Raw genomic sequence first — 12,072 nt, 5'->3', positions numbered from 1 at the left:
TGAGACATCTCTGCCTGTAAACCCAGATGCTGCTGCAGACTTGTGTGAACCTAGAGAGTCAAAAATCCCTGGCTACCCACCTCAACATTGCCCACAGCCTCAGGAACCACAGCCCTCCCCCTATTATTCCATCGCAGGGGGTTAAAGACAACTCCAGCTTCACTGGTGACTGGTAACAGCTCCAGATCAAATGGATGTGAAACTTATTTCCCCTTCCCAAGTTCTCTTCTAGTCATTCGTTGCGTTTTTAATTTATTTGCTTTTAAATCGCACAGATTTTTCTTCTTGCTGATTTCATTACTGAATATAATTCTATTATTTGGAACATAATTCATCTTTATTAGTGCACAACATATGCTGCAGGGTGCCTAGCAGGTCTGAAGGCAACCAGTTACTTTCTACCCCTACGATGTAACACAGCTCATTAGGATGGGTGACAAGTAGTGTAATAATTACAAATGTAGGGCAAGCATTGTAAAATTAATACGTGCATTGACAGTGAAATTCAAAACCGTACACAAGCACCAAACAGTTCCTAACAGGCCCCAAACAGCAGGACCAGGCAGAGCAGAGTACACAATGCACAACTGTGGCTCACCGCTAACATGCCCTTTCCAAGCCTGCATGAGCTGTGTAACTTCACACTGAGCGTGGCTGATAGCCTGTGTGCCTTGCTGTTCAAATTCAACAAACAGCTGTTCCGCCTCCATCCTTTCACCCCAGCATCAATACCTCCCACCCCCCCCAGTTTCACAGATATTACGCAGGACAGATCAGGCAGCTGGAATATTGGACTTTTTGTTCTCACTGAGATCTAATCTTCTGAGTAAACAGCGCCACTGTCTCTTTAGTCTCCTGAAAGCACGTTCTGCGGTCACTGCGCAACTGCCGAGCAAGTGCAGGAATCTTTCCTTGGTGCTGTCAAGTGCTGGTTCTGGCCCGTGTACAGCTTCTTGACCATGGGATAGGCTAGATCCCACCCCAGGATCATTGCTTGGACTGCAACATTGCTGGTTGTAATCTGCTGTTTGGGAAAGCACGTCCCTGCTTGCAGCTTTCTGAACAGACCTGTACCCTTAAAAACATACATACCATGCACTTCCACTGGCCAGCCCACACTGATGTCAGTGAAGCATGCCCCACAGTCATGTTTCCTGCTGATTCAGTTCTTCTTGAGGCTCTGCAGCTAACCGAGCAGCCTGCATCCCGTGTTTGCAATGTTGGTGACAATAGCACAGAGCTGCCCAGGCTCCGTGCTCATGGCAGAGATGATGGCCAGTGAAGAGGGCTGGGCCAATTTGTGGGACTGGGGGAAAACAGCATGAAAATGATGAGCTACTGATGATGACGTTCTGGAACGGAGACAGTTGGACACTGGGAAGTTGACCCCCACCCCCCCAGTTCCCAGTCAGCTTGCATGACTCATTTTGCCGAGCCACATGTCACATCCCAAAAGTCAGGGCACAGAGCCACGGCAGGTTGAACGCTCTGGCACACAGCATTGGCCATGGATACAACCACGCCTGGAGAGTACACGCGGTGCCTCTGCAGGGCTCTGAGTACGTACACGCACAAAAGATCGACTAACTAGGCCAATGTCCAACAATCGCAGAGCAGGCGTGGGCACAGTAACGGCCCCTATGCTGAAGAGACTGCCGGCTAAGCAGACAGAAGACATGTTAATGGCCCCGCTTTGCAGGTAGACAGCGGAGGATCAAAGGAATTTGCAGCCTCACACGTGGCACCTCTAGCGGTGCCCGGTCTCCGAAGGCCCAGTCACGTGCCTTCCCAGTGGGGCAGAAGCATGGTCGCCCAGGGTCCATGGACGAGCTGCATGAGGCACAGGACATGCTGACATTGGTTTGTCCTTGCCTGTTGTGAACAGACCGTTAGCTGAACCCTAGCAGCTGCTGGCTGACGGGGCCGTCAGATTCCAGCCCCCGTTTGTCCCCTTCTTTGTGTTTCTTGCATCACCATTTGCTGCCTGTCCATGGTCAGATGTGTGCTGGCAGCCCCTACCCCTGGGATGTGTCCCTGGGCCCCGGCTCAGGACAGCTGTCATGAATGATGTTCCTTGCTGCTGGGACAGGTTGTCCCCTTGGGCAGAGGCGCTCGGGTTTGGAGCCAATTGTCTGGCACGAGCCTTCTCTTCTCAGCGGGTGGACAGGCTGTTTAGCAGTGTGGCCCGGGGCCACCATGCCCACATCTGCTCCAGCAGAGCCTGGCGCTGGAGAAGGTGGTCACGTCGGGTCGCTGGCACGCAGGACCCTGGTGACGTGTCTCCCCAGGGAGGATGGCTGTCTAGGCTGTTCACTGGCTTCCTGGATTTCTGCTTCCTCTATGATCTAGGCCCATCACTAGGCCACCTGGGACACTGCCCCAGGCTCGGTGGCCTTTGTCTGGGTCTGAATGCTCCATCGGCGGGGGGAGGGAAGGCAGGCGGTCAGGGTGCTGTCAGATCCCCCTGCTGAGCGCCCTGAGCTTACGCGTCGGACAACCACCTCCCAGAGCGTGCGGCTGGGCTGAGGCCGAGAAGGGGGACAGGGCCAGGCCAGGGGCCAGCTCACTGGCGGAAACAAGCCACGCTTGGCCCCCGGCGGGCACGCAGCTGTGGGGAGAGAGCCAGAGCTGCCGTCTCCTTTGCCTGGGGCCGCCTCAGCATAGGAGCTGCCAAACAGCCTTCTCTGGGACTGGAGGTGGCCCACACGCAGGATCACTGGAGTGGGGCAGAGCTGGGGACCAGCCCCCAACCTTTGGAAGGGGTTGGATTGGGGTTTCCTGCTATCAGATCTGCCCTCCCTGCCCCATGGCGGTGTGGAGCCCTGGGTGCCCGTGGGAGGGGGCTGGCGTGGTTGCAATCCAGGCTGAGGTGCCAGGGGAGCTGCCAGCCCCTGGGGTGGCGTTGTGCTCCTGCGGCAGGCTAATTCCAGCCCTGAGCGACATAAATACAGCTGCTGCTAATTCTGCCGTGCCGTGATGTGCCTTTTATCCCGTCACAGAGGATCAAAATATTTTCCCTCTTCTGCAGGGAAGTGGCCTGACTCGCGCTCGCTCCTGGCGTCTCCGCTCAGTGCAGCCATCCAGCAGCTGCAGCTGCAGCGTGGGGGGATGTACAGCAGGGCACAGGACAGGGAGTCAGGCCCTCTAATGGCAGGGGCAACTGCCCAGGGCCCAGCGATTCAAAAGGGACGGGGACTCCTAAGCGTGGCCCTCTCTGGGAGCTGTCTGGAGCAGGCGCAACGTGCTCCGGGTGGCAGGGGGGAAGCTAGTCCCAACCCGCCCCCTTTGTCTGAGGCCCTGCTCCTTCCAGGGATGCAGAGCTGCCCACCCCCTACAGCTTTGCCCAGGAGCCTGGTGAGGCTGTTGGACCCACTGCTGGGAGCAGAGCACCCAGGGCATCTCTGTGGGTGGCCTGGTGCAGGGAGTGGGGCTGGACTGGCAGCACCCCTCGCCCCCGGGACTGACGCCTTCCCTGGGGCTGTCAGGCGGCTGCTGTCCGGAAGGAGCTAGCCACAGTGCTGAGAAACCCAGGCCCCTTTGCCCTCGAACCCACAGGGTGACACAGTTGAGCAGTAGCAATCAAACCACCAGGGCCCTCAGCGGCGTTCTCTCTCTCCCGGCCTTTGACACCAGGCCCCAGGCTCACTCCACCCCCAAGCTGGCCCAGTCTCCCCGTGGCCAGCAGCGGGCGATGCGACCGGTGGGGCGGTTCACGACACTAGCTCACTCGTGTTGACACTACTGCTGGCACCGTGCGCCACGCTGACAGTGGAGGGTGCAGGGATCACACGTGGGAAGGCGCCAGTTCTGCATTCACGCTGCACGAGCTGCCCTGGGCCCCATCCGAGTGGGACCCGTCTGCTTTGGCCGGGGTGGGCGGCTCGCCTGATCCTGCCGATTTCTTCCCCCCCCCGCCCCGCCAGACACCATCTGCGGGACGGGAGAACCTCTGTGTGCTGTGAGTGTCACCAGCCTAGCCCATAAAGTCGGGAAGGTGTGTTCAGAGACGGGTTCCAGGCTGCAATTAGCAACTCCTTGCTGCCTGCCCTGGTGCGCTCTCTCTCTCTCTCTCCTGCCCACTGTGTGGGGCAGCCTCTCCCCCTTATCCCCCGGCTCCTCTGCCAGGCCCCCCCAACCAGCGGCACACAAGTTGCAGAGGGACAGGCACACCCAGGCCCCAGGCCCTCTGCATGCATAGGAGCACTCCCAGGTGTGCTGGGGGGGAGGGCGCCAGGGCTGAAGCACGGTGAGGCAGCTGCTGTGCAGCAGCCAGGCAGGTCCCTGGAGCAGCTCCCTCTGGAAGCGCAGCCCTGCCTATCTGGAGCTGCCCCATGCAGCATCCCGGCCTGTGCACCAGGGGAGCTGGGCCTTGTTAGCGCTTCCCCCAGGTGCTGGGAGCCCAACCCAAGCAGCGTAGCGTGGAAGCGACCGGCCCAGCATGACGGCTCCAACAGAGCGGCCTGCTCCCAGCAGAGCCCCCGTGGCAAGAACAGGGGGCTGCCGCGCCACGTGGCTCTGAACAGGCTTCGCCTCTGGCCCGTGGCCTCCCTTTGCGAGCCGGGTGAGCCGTTTCCAGCCAGGTGTCCCTCTGACAGGTGACCGTTCAGGTGGCATTTAAGGGCCAGCGGTTACAAACAAGACCGGGGGAGATGGCACAGCCCAGCTGAGCCACAGGCCCCGGCGGGAGCAGGTGGGATGTGTCTCTCTGACCCGTACGGGGGCAAGGGGGCTGCTGAATGGATGGCGTGGGCCTGAATTCAGCAGCTGTGAGTCTGTCCACGAGTCACCTGGTGGCACAGCCGGCTGCCAAAGAGCTGTTATGCCCCCACCTCGCACAACCCAGTCACCCGCACGCAGCTCCCTGCAGGATGGGCTACAGCCACAGAACAGGGATGTTAGACCCATGGAGGCTCCCCCCGGGACCTGCTCTAGACCGGCTCTGTCTGCTGAGGCTTCCGGCCAGCGCTGCCTGCGCAGGGGCTGGGGTGCAGGTTCCCCACGCTAGGAGCAGGCCTGAGCCCCAGCAAACTCATCCCATGCAAGCCACTGAACAGCTCGGCTGTCAGCCTGTGTTGGTGTTCGGCCCCTAGGCGTTTGCTTGGGAACGGCGTGGAGGTGTGTGGTCCGGTCCCTCGGGGAGAGGCGATGCCCGAGCGCCAGGCAGCTGGGGGTGTTGGGGACGAGCCGCCAAGGCCAGGTCCCTACAAACGATCTCGACACAGTCCCTGGTGCTGGCAGCGCCGCGTTGCCAGGAGAGCGTCTCCCATCACCATGGCTACCGCCTGTGGGGGAGGCAGATTCACTGTGCCCCCGGGAGACACTCCCGAGAGGCATTTTCCCTCCGGGGCTGCAGTGGGGCGGCTGCAGCAGTGCTAAGGGGCGGCTCTGCCTGAGGGCTAACGTCCGGCTCCCGCCCGCAGTGACAGGGCTCTGGCCCACTGCTCCCTCGCCAGGCCGGCAGCCTGACTGACACGCGGCACTGTGAGCTGGTCCCCCCTCCTGCCAGGCGCCTCTCTGGGAGCTGCTGTCGGGTTGCAGCTCGTCTGGGAGCCAGGCCGGGGTACAGCTCTGGGCTTTCTTCTGCGGGAGAAACGGTCTCTTCTAACCAACCGTAGTCCCCCCCACCGCTGGAGAAGCTGCGGGGAGACAGGGAGGAGCGCAGCCGTGGGCAGGGCACCGGGCCGTGGAGGGGCTCTGGGAGAAAGAACCTCCTCCACCTGCTCTTTGCTTGGCTTGGTTGGTTGAGGTTTCTCCAGAAAAGCTGCCCGCGCCGTCCTCCTTGTCTCAGCCCTGAGGGGCCGGGCGGGGTGCAGGAAGAGCAACCCAAGCTCACCCCCGATTCCCTGCACTGCCTTGGCCCAGCTCTGGGCTAGCTGAGGAGTGGAGACCTGCCCGCCGCTCCCACGGTGCCCGAGCTCTGCTCAGCGCCTACACCCACAGCTGCCATTTCACCTGGGCAGGCACCTCCAGGTCTTGGCCCTGCCCTGCCCCAGGTGGCTCCAGGTGGGCTTCTCTGCTGAATTCCTGACGCCTCTTCTGACCCTTGGCACCAGCTCCTGCGCTGACCACTAGGCAGGACCGCCTCGTTTTAATTCATGCCAGCGCCTAGCTCGGGGATGCTGCGTGCCGGGAATGCGGGGCTCTAGTGACCAAGGGATAACAAGGGAATAACGGATCGTGCAGACCTGTGCTAAGGTGCTCGGCAGAGCTGGGGAGAGGTGGCAGCAAGAGTTAGATGTGGAATAGCGACCGCTAAACGGTGGCTAAACGCTGGTGAATGTCTCTGTAGCTTTCTGCCCCTGCAATGCAAGGGGGCCAGTTCAGCGGCTGGCTGCCAGGCCTGGCACTCAGTACCGTGGCTGGCGTCCATGCCAATGCAGGGGTGCAGTGGTCAGGCAGAGCCTGGTGGTCTGGGGCTGAGAGGTGGCCAGTCAGCACCAGGATTAGCGAATGGCAGAGAACAAACAATCCTGGTCCCTCTCACAGGTGCCAGGCCCTCCGTGTCCAGCAGCAGAGCAGACACAGTTAACGCTCCCCTGCCCCTGCCTGCCTGGCTGTGCCCTTGCTGGGGTCCCCAGCCAGCATCGGCTGCACTTGTTCAGACCTGCTGGGCTGAGCCGTCTGAGAGACCTTCAGCACAGCCCCTGGGCTGGGCAGGGCAGGTCACCGCCAATGCCCTCCTCCCTCGGCCCAGCACACCGGCCCATCAAGCACTGGGCTTGTCACCTCAGCAGGCCTGGAACTGTGGGGACAAAGGAGGCTGGGCTAGGTGGCCGGGTGAGCTGAGCTGACGTGCAGTGGGTGATCCTATATTCTCAGTATGACCTGTGAGCCACCTGATGGCTGCCAGGACTGGCCCAGCAGTGATAAGGCATTGGGGAGGGGAAAAGGGGGATCCCATGGTGCCTGGATAATACCCTGGGTGGCAGGAGGCCTGGAGAAGGCCAGCCTCCCCGGCCCTCTCCATTCCGGGGCGAGCCACAGGGCGAGTGGAAGCGGAACGTATGCAGCTCTGTTCACCTCGTCTCTTTGCATCAGCCCTGAAAAGTAGGGCACGGCCAACATGACAGCCCCGGCTGGCGCTGAGCTGATGGGCTCTGACAGCGCCATGGCGGACGAGCGCCGGGGCGTAGCAGGACGGGGCAGTGAGGGCAGGGAGGTGAGGGGAAGAGCATGAGGCCGTTTGTTTGGATAAGCCAGGCCAGCGACAGTGGGCAGCGAGTGCCCTGTGGCGAACGTAACCAGGATTTGGCACACAGGGGTACAGTGGCACCTCCGGTCGGCTCTGACCACGGCCGTCCTCCTCCTCCTGGCCCCCTGCGATCTCTCGCGCCCAGGCAGACTCGGGGAGGGAGCCAGGCGTTCCTCTTGCCCCCAAAACCACCAGCCGAGGTCAGCTGCTGGACGGAAGAGCCCCGAATCCCCACCAGCCTCCCCACGATTTTCCCCTCCCTGGGCAGAATAACTTTTGCGCTATGCCCCGAGGCATGTGTGGACGTGCACGGCCAGACGAGACGCTCCGGGTGCTCAGCTAATCAGCTGGGCAGCTTCTGAATCTCTCCTGGGCGGCCACCCCCGCGCTCAGCTTGCAGGGAACACGGGTCCCATCTCGCCCCCAGCTGCAGCCAGCAGAGCCCCACTGGAAGCCGTGAGGGGGGACCAGAATGTAGCTGGGCAGGAGAACGGGGCTGTCCATGCCCAGCTGCCCACTGCCTCCCCTGGCAGAGGAGAGCCTCACCGCAGAGAACTCCCCAACCCCGGCATCTGGATTGGCCCCACGGGGCCTGGGAGTGCAGCAGCCAGGGGAGTTTGCTCTAAGCATGCAGGGTGTGAGCACAGGGCGGGTGAATGGCCGGAGTAGTGCAGGCGTAGGTAGTGGGACCCGCAAGCCCTCAGCAGCCCCGCACCAGGTTCTGGGCTGCGGGGTACTTCGCTTCCACAGCGCCACAGGCCGGCCAGCCAGGGGACCTGTGCGCTCGGGGGGATGAGCCCTGGCACCTCAGTCCTGCCCCGTGGGCCTGCTACGCCAGGCGTGGGGTCACTGTGGGGTGGCAGCAGGTCTCAGCTCGTGGGGCGTTTAAGGAGTGCGGAGAAGGGGCCCTTGTACAGGGTGGCTGCCTCCTCCTGGCCTGGGGGGGAGGCTCTTCAGCAGCCTGCCTCGGTTTCCCTTTCTTGGGCCTCCTTAGAAACTCCACAAGCGCCAAGGTATCAAAAAGGGTGAAGGGCGTTTCCTGAGCCAGTGCCTCAGGCCTCTGGCAAAATGATCCTGGCCGCCGGAGGCGAGGGCTAACTCACCCCCGCACAGCAACTCCCTCCGTGTGCAGGTGGGGAGTGGCCCCCCTGCCCCAGCTGAGGGACTGAGATTCAAACATGGTGCAGGGGGGGCGCCAGGAACAGGGCCAGGGCTGTGTTGGGAGCGGATGTGAGCCTCAGGTGGCCCCTGGCGTGTGCTGGGAGGGGCAGTGTGGCTGGAGATGGTGGATTGTTAGAGGCTAAAAAGCCTTAGACTGACACCCGACCCTACTGTCCCTGGGCGCTGGGCCTGGAGCAGGACTGACTGGGCCTTTCCAGCGCATGAGCCCCGGTGCAGTCACAGCCTGGGGTAGGGGCACTCTGCTCTGGCTGCCGCCCGCCCACCGGCGATGCCTCCCCCTCTTCCCTCACGAGGGGGAAATTGCTTGGACAAACTTGCAGGGTGTCTTGAGGTATCGGACCCAGAGTGAGCCGGCCGGCCCATCCCCCTTCTGCCCCTGGCGTGGGATCCCTGGGCTGAGCCCAGGGCCCTGCAAGGACCGGGACAGATGGAGCCTGGAGAAAGCAAATCTCAGCTCTTCCCCCCAACCTTTTGCTGCTGCAGTTGTCATGGTAACGGGGATGGGAGCAGACGATCCTATTAAAATGAATCAGTTCAAAGTGCTGGCTGCATCCAGCCAGGCCCGGTACCAAGGGCGCCTGGTGGGGGAGCCCAGAGCTCCTGCAGCCTTGGCCATGGCGGGAACGAGCGTTTTCATTCTGAGCGCTTGCGTCGCTTGTTCTGCCGTACAGCCAGCCCGAGCCATACTAGCATCACTGCCGGTCCCCAGCGGCCCTGCCAGGCTCGTGCTCAGCCTGAGCTGCTGCTTTGCCGTAAAGCCATGGGGGAGGCACAGGGGCTCTGTGAGGCAGCGGGGGGCGGGGGGTGCATGTCTTGGGGGGCACCAGCAGAACTGTGTGTGGGACACCTAGGATTGGCAGAGCAGGGGGCTGCAGGTCAGGAGCGAGGGGCCTGGCGGAGCCGGGGGGGTAACGCTGCAGAACGTCGCTCATGATGCCTTGCCAGGAGTAGGAATGATTGGTGGTCATCACGGTTAATGCTCCCTCTCGGTTTTTCCGTCCGTGTGCAGAATAAAGTTGACGTGCACCGAGGCTTGTGTGGATGTGCGCCACCCATGGGAACACAGCCTGCCAACTGTGGGGGCTCTGCTAACCAGCCGGGCAGCGCTTGAATCCCGCCTGGGCGGCCATCCAAGCGCTCAGCGTACAGGGAACGCTGGTCATGATCAATATCCGCACCCTCAGTTGCTCTTGGGTGTCGTGATACGGGGCTTGGCCCAGAGGCTCCTGGCTGGAGGCTTGACTGTCCTGCCAGAGAGAAGCAGAAGAGAAGTCCTCCCAGAGACCTAGAGTGGTTGCAGGAAAGCAGCCAATGAGAGAAGCTGCAGTGAGCAGCCAATCAAGGCCTAGGGGGCCCTATAAAAGGGATCTGCTGGAGCAGGGGTAGTCAGCTGGTGCTGGTGCTGGTGCTGGTGCTGGTGCTGGTGCTGGTGCTGGTGCTGGTGCTGGTGCTGGTGCTGGTGCTGGTGCTGGTGCTGGTGCTGGTGCTGCCCAATGGATAGGACCCTAGGTTGATACAAATTGGTATCCATGAAACTGCTGGGGCTAGCTTAGTGCCCTGAGGTGTGGATAGGCATTGGGGAAGGCTGAGGTTAAGGGGAATCAGCCCAGGACAAAAGCAGTTTCACTAAGGGACATGGTGGCACCTGGCTGTTGTTCTGAGGGTGCCTGGGCTGGAGTCTTCAATGGGGGTGTGCTTGGGTCCCCCCTATAAACCATGGGAGAAAGGCCAACAGCTGGACAGCAAGTGGTCCCCAGAAGGGGACTGAGGTGTCAGCCAGCCCAGCTGGAGAGCTGGGGCCAGAAGAGATGCAGAGAGTGAAACCGGTGCATCCAGGGAAGAAGCCCTGGGGCTGCAGCCTATCCCAGGCCCAGGACTGTCTAAAGACTGTAGCCTGGCCTGGCCTGCCCAGAAGGGGGTCCCTCACCATCACGGGTGACCTCTGAGCTAGGCACTCAGACCAGTTTTCAGTAGGGAAGTGCCCTGCTGGGCAACTGCTTCCCTCACAGATGGCATAACTAAATCCCTGGAGGGGAAGGGGGAGACCCAGCCACAGGGCAGCTGAAGTGGGGGCTGCTGTACCCCTCTCCCCTGCAGTACCTGTCCTGGGAGGAGCAGGTGTCAGGCTGAGATTTACAAAGCTGCCACAGGGATTTAGCTGTTCAGAGTCACAGGAATCAGGTTTCTTGGTCCTTTGACAATCTGAGCCTCCTTCTCCTGCCTGCTCAGCCCAGCACCTTTCTCCAGCTGCCCACCCGTGGCAAGCCGAGCCGCAGATGCAGCCAGTCAGGAGCAAACAGCCCAGCTGTGAGGCTGGGAACCGGAGAGCGGGATGAGGCCATTTTTCATGCTCTGAAGTCAATAGCAGGGGTAGTGATTAATTTAAACCACACAATGCTGACAGGAGCCCATTGTTCCTAGACAGCGGGGGGCCTGGGGAGGGAATACAGGATGAACACCACAGGCCAGCTTGCTAGAAAGTAATTATTCAATGGAGCGGGGAGGGGTGGTAGCGATGCTATAAGCCCCATAGAAGGTGCAGCACACAGCTGGTGCAGAATCTCAATCTGCCTCCTGCTTCAGTGGGGAACGAGGGGCCAGACCTACATGGTCCCCAGCTTACCGGTGTGGCTGCACTGGCTGGCGTGTTGGGGTGGAGCCAGGACTCCCAGTCCCAGCCCTCTGCCCACGCCTCACTCACATGCATGAGGGGTCTGTAGCTGCCCCATGGAGGCAGGTTCCCCTCCAGGCGGCTGCCCTCCGCAGAGCTAGCTGAAGGGAGCACCAGCCTGTGTTGGTCAGCAGCCAGGGAGGAGTTAACCTACATCCAAAAACCATGGCACCCCCCTTTGCTGATGGTCCCTCGCCTTTCTACAGGGCTCTCCTAGAGCTGCCCCAGTGCTGACTGTACAATGGTGCTTCTGCCCCTGTTGAGAGCCAAGGAGTGGAACAAGGTGGTTTTACTAGCATGGCCCTGGTTCTTTCGGACCCGCATTCACCCTCCCCCCTCCTGACCCTGGGTCACCAGCTGCAGCCGGCTGAGGTCTCCTTGGCCAGCTGAGGCCTGAGCCACGGAGGGTGGGTTGGGTTTTATGCTCTCCCTCCCCGTCTCTGCTGCGGGCGTCTGCTCCCCACTACTGCCCAAGCTGCATGTGTTCCCTCTAACTGCGGGCAGACCCCGGGTCTCTCTGCTGGCAGGGAAGAGACCCAGCAAGACGCATGCCCTGCTGAGGTCAGGGGCCTGTTTAGGACACCAGGGTGTGGAGGGGACAGGCCTGGGCGGTTTTCTTTAGCACAGACATTCTACGCTCAGCTGCCTTCCCAGGCTTCTGGGGCAGGGGATCCACCTCTGTGAGAGCGCCTCCTGCTGGGGGAGGCTGAGGCTGCAGTAGTTGGGACCTTCCCCCCCCGCACTGTTCCCTTCCCACAGAGAAAGGTCAGGAGAAGGAGCTGTGAGCCACCCACTGCCTCACTCCTAGGAGTGCGGCTCCGTGTTTCTACACCCCAGGCCCAGTGTAGTCCTGGCCCATTCTCTGAGGTTTTACCACAACACCCGTAAGAATAGGAATTCATCCCTGCTGTGCCTCCTGCTGGGAGACAGAGGTGGGATTTCCCCCGCCTTACTGGTCCCCTGCTGGATCTGCATCGGGGCAGATGGGGACAATGGGGGCCTGATGGCTGGCACACAGAGGTGCTGA

The sequence above is a fragment of the Carettochelys insculpta genome, chromosome 16, assembly GCF_033958435.1.
Source record: "Carettochelys insculpta isolate YL-2023 chromosome 16, ASM3395843v1, whole genome shotgun sequence".
Lineage (NCBI taxonomy): Eukaryota > Metazoa > Chordata > Testudines > Carettochelyidae > Carettochelys > Carettochelys insculpta.
The sequence above is the reverse complement of the archived record's forward strand: the minus strand, read 5'-3'. Positions refer to the sequence as shown.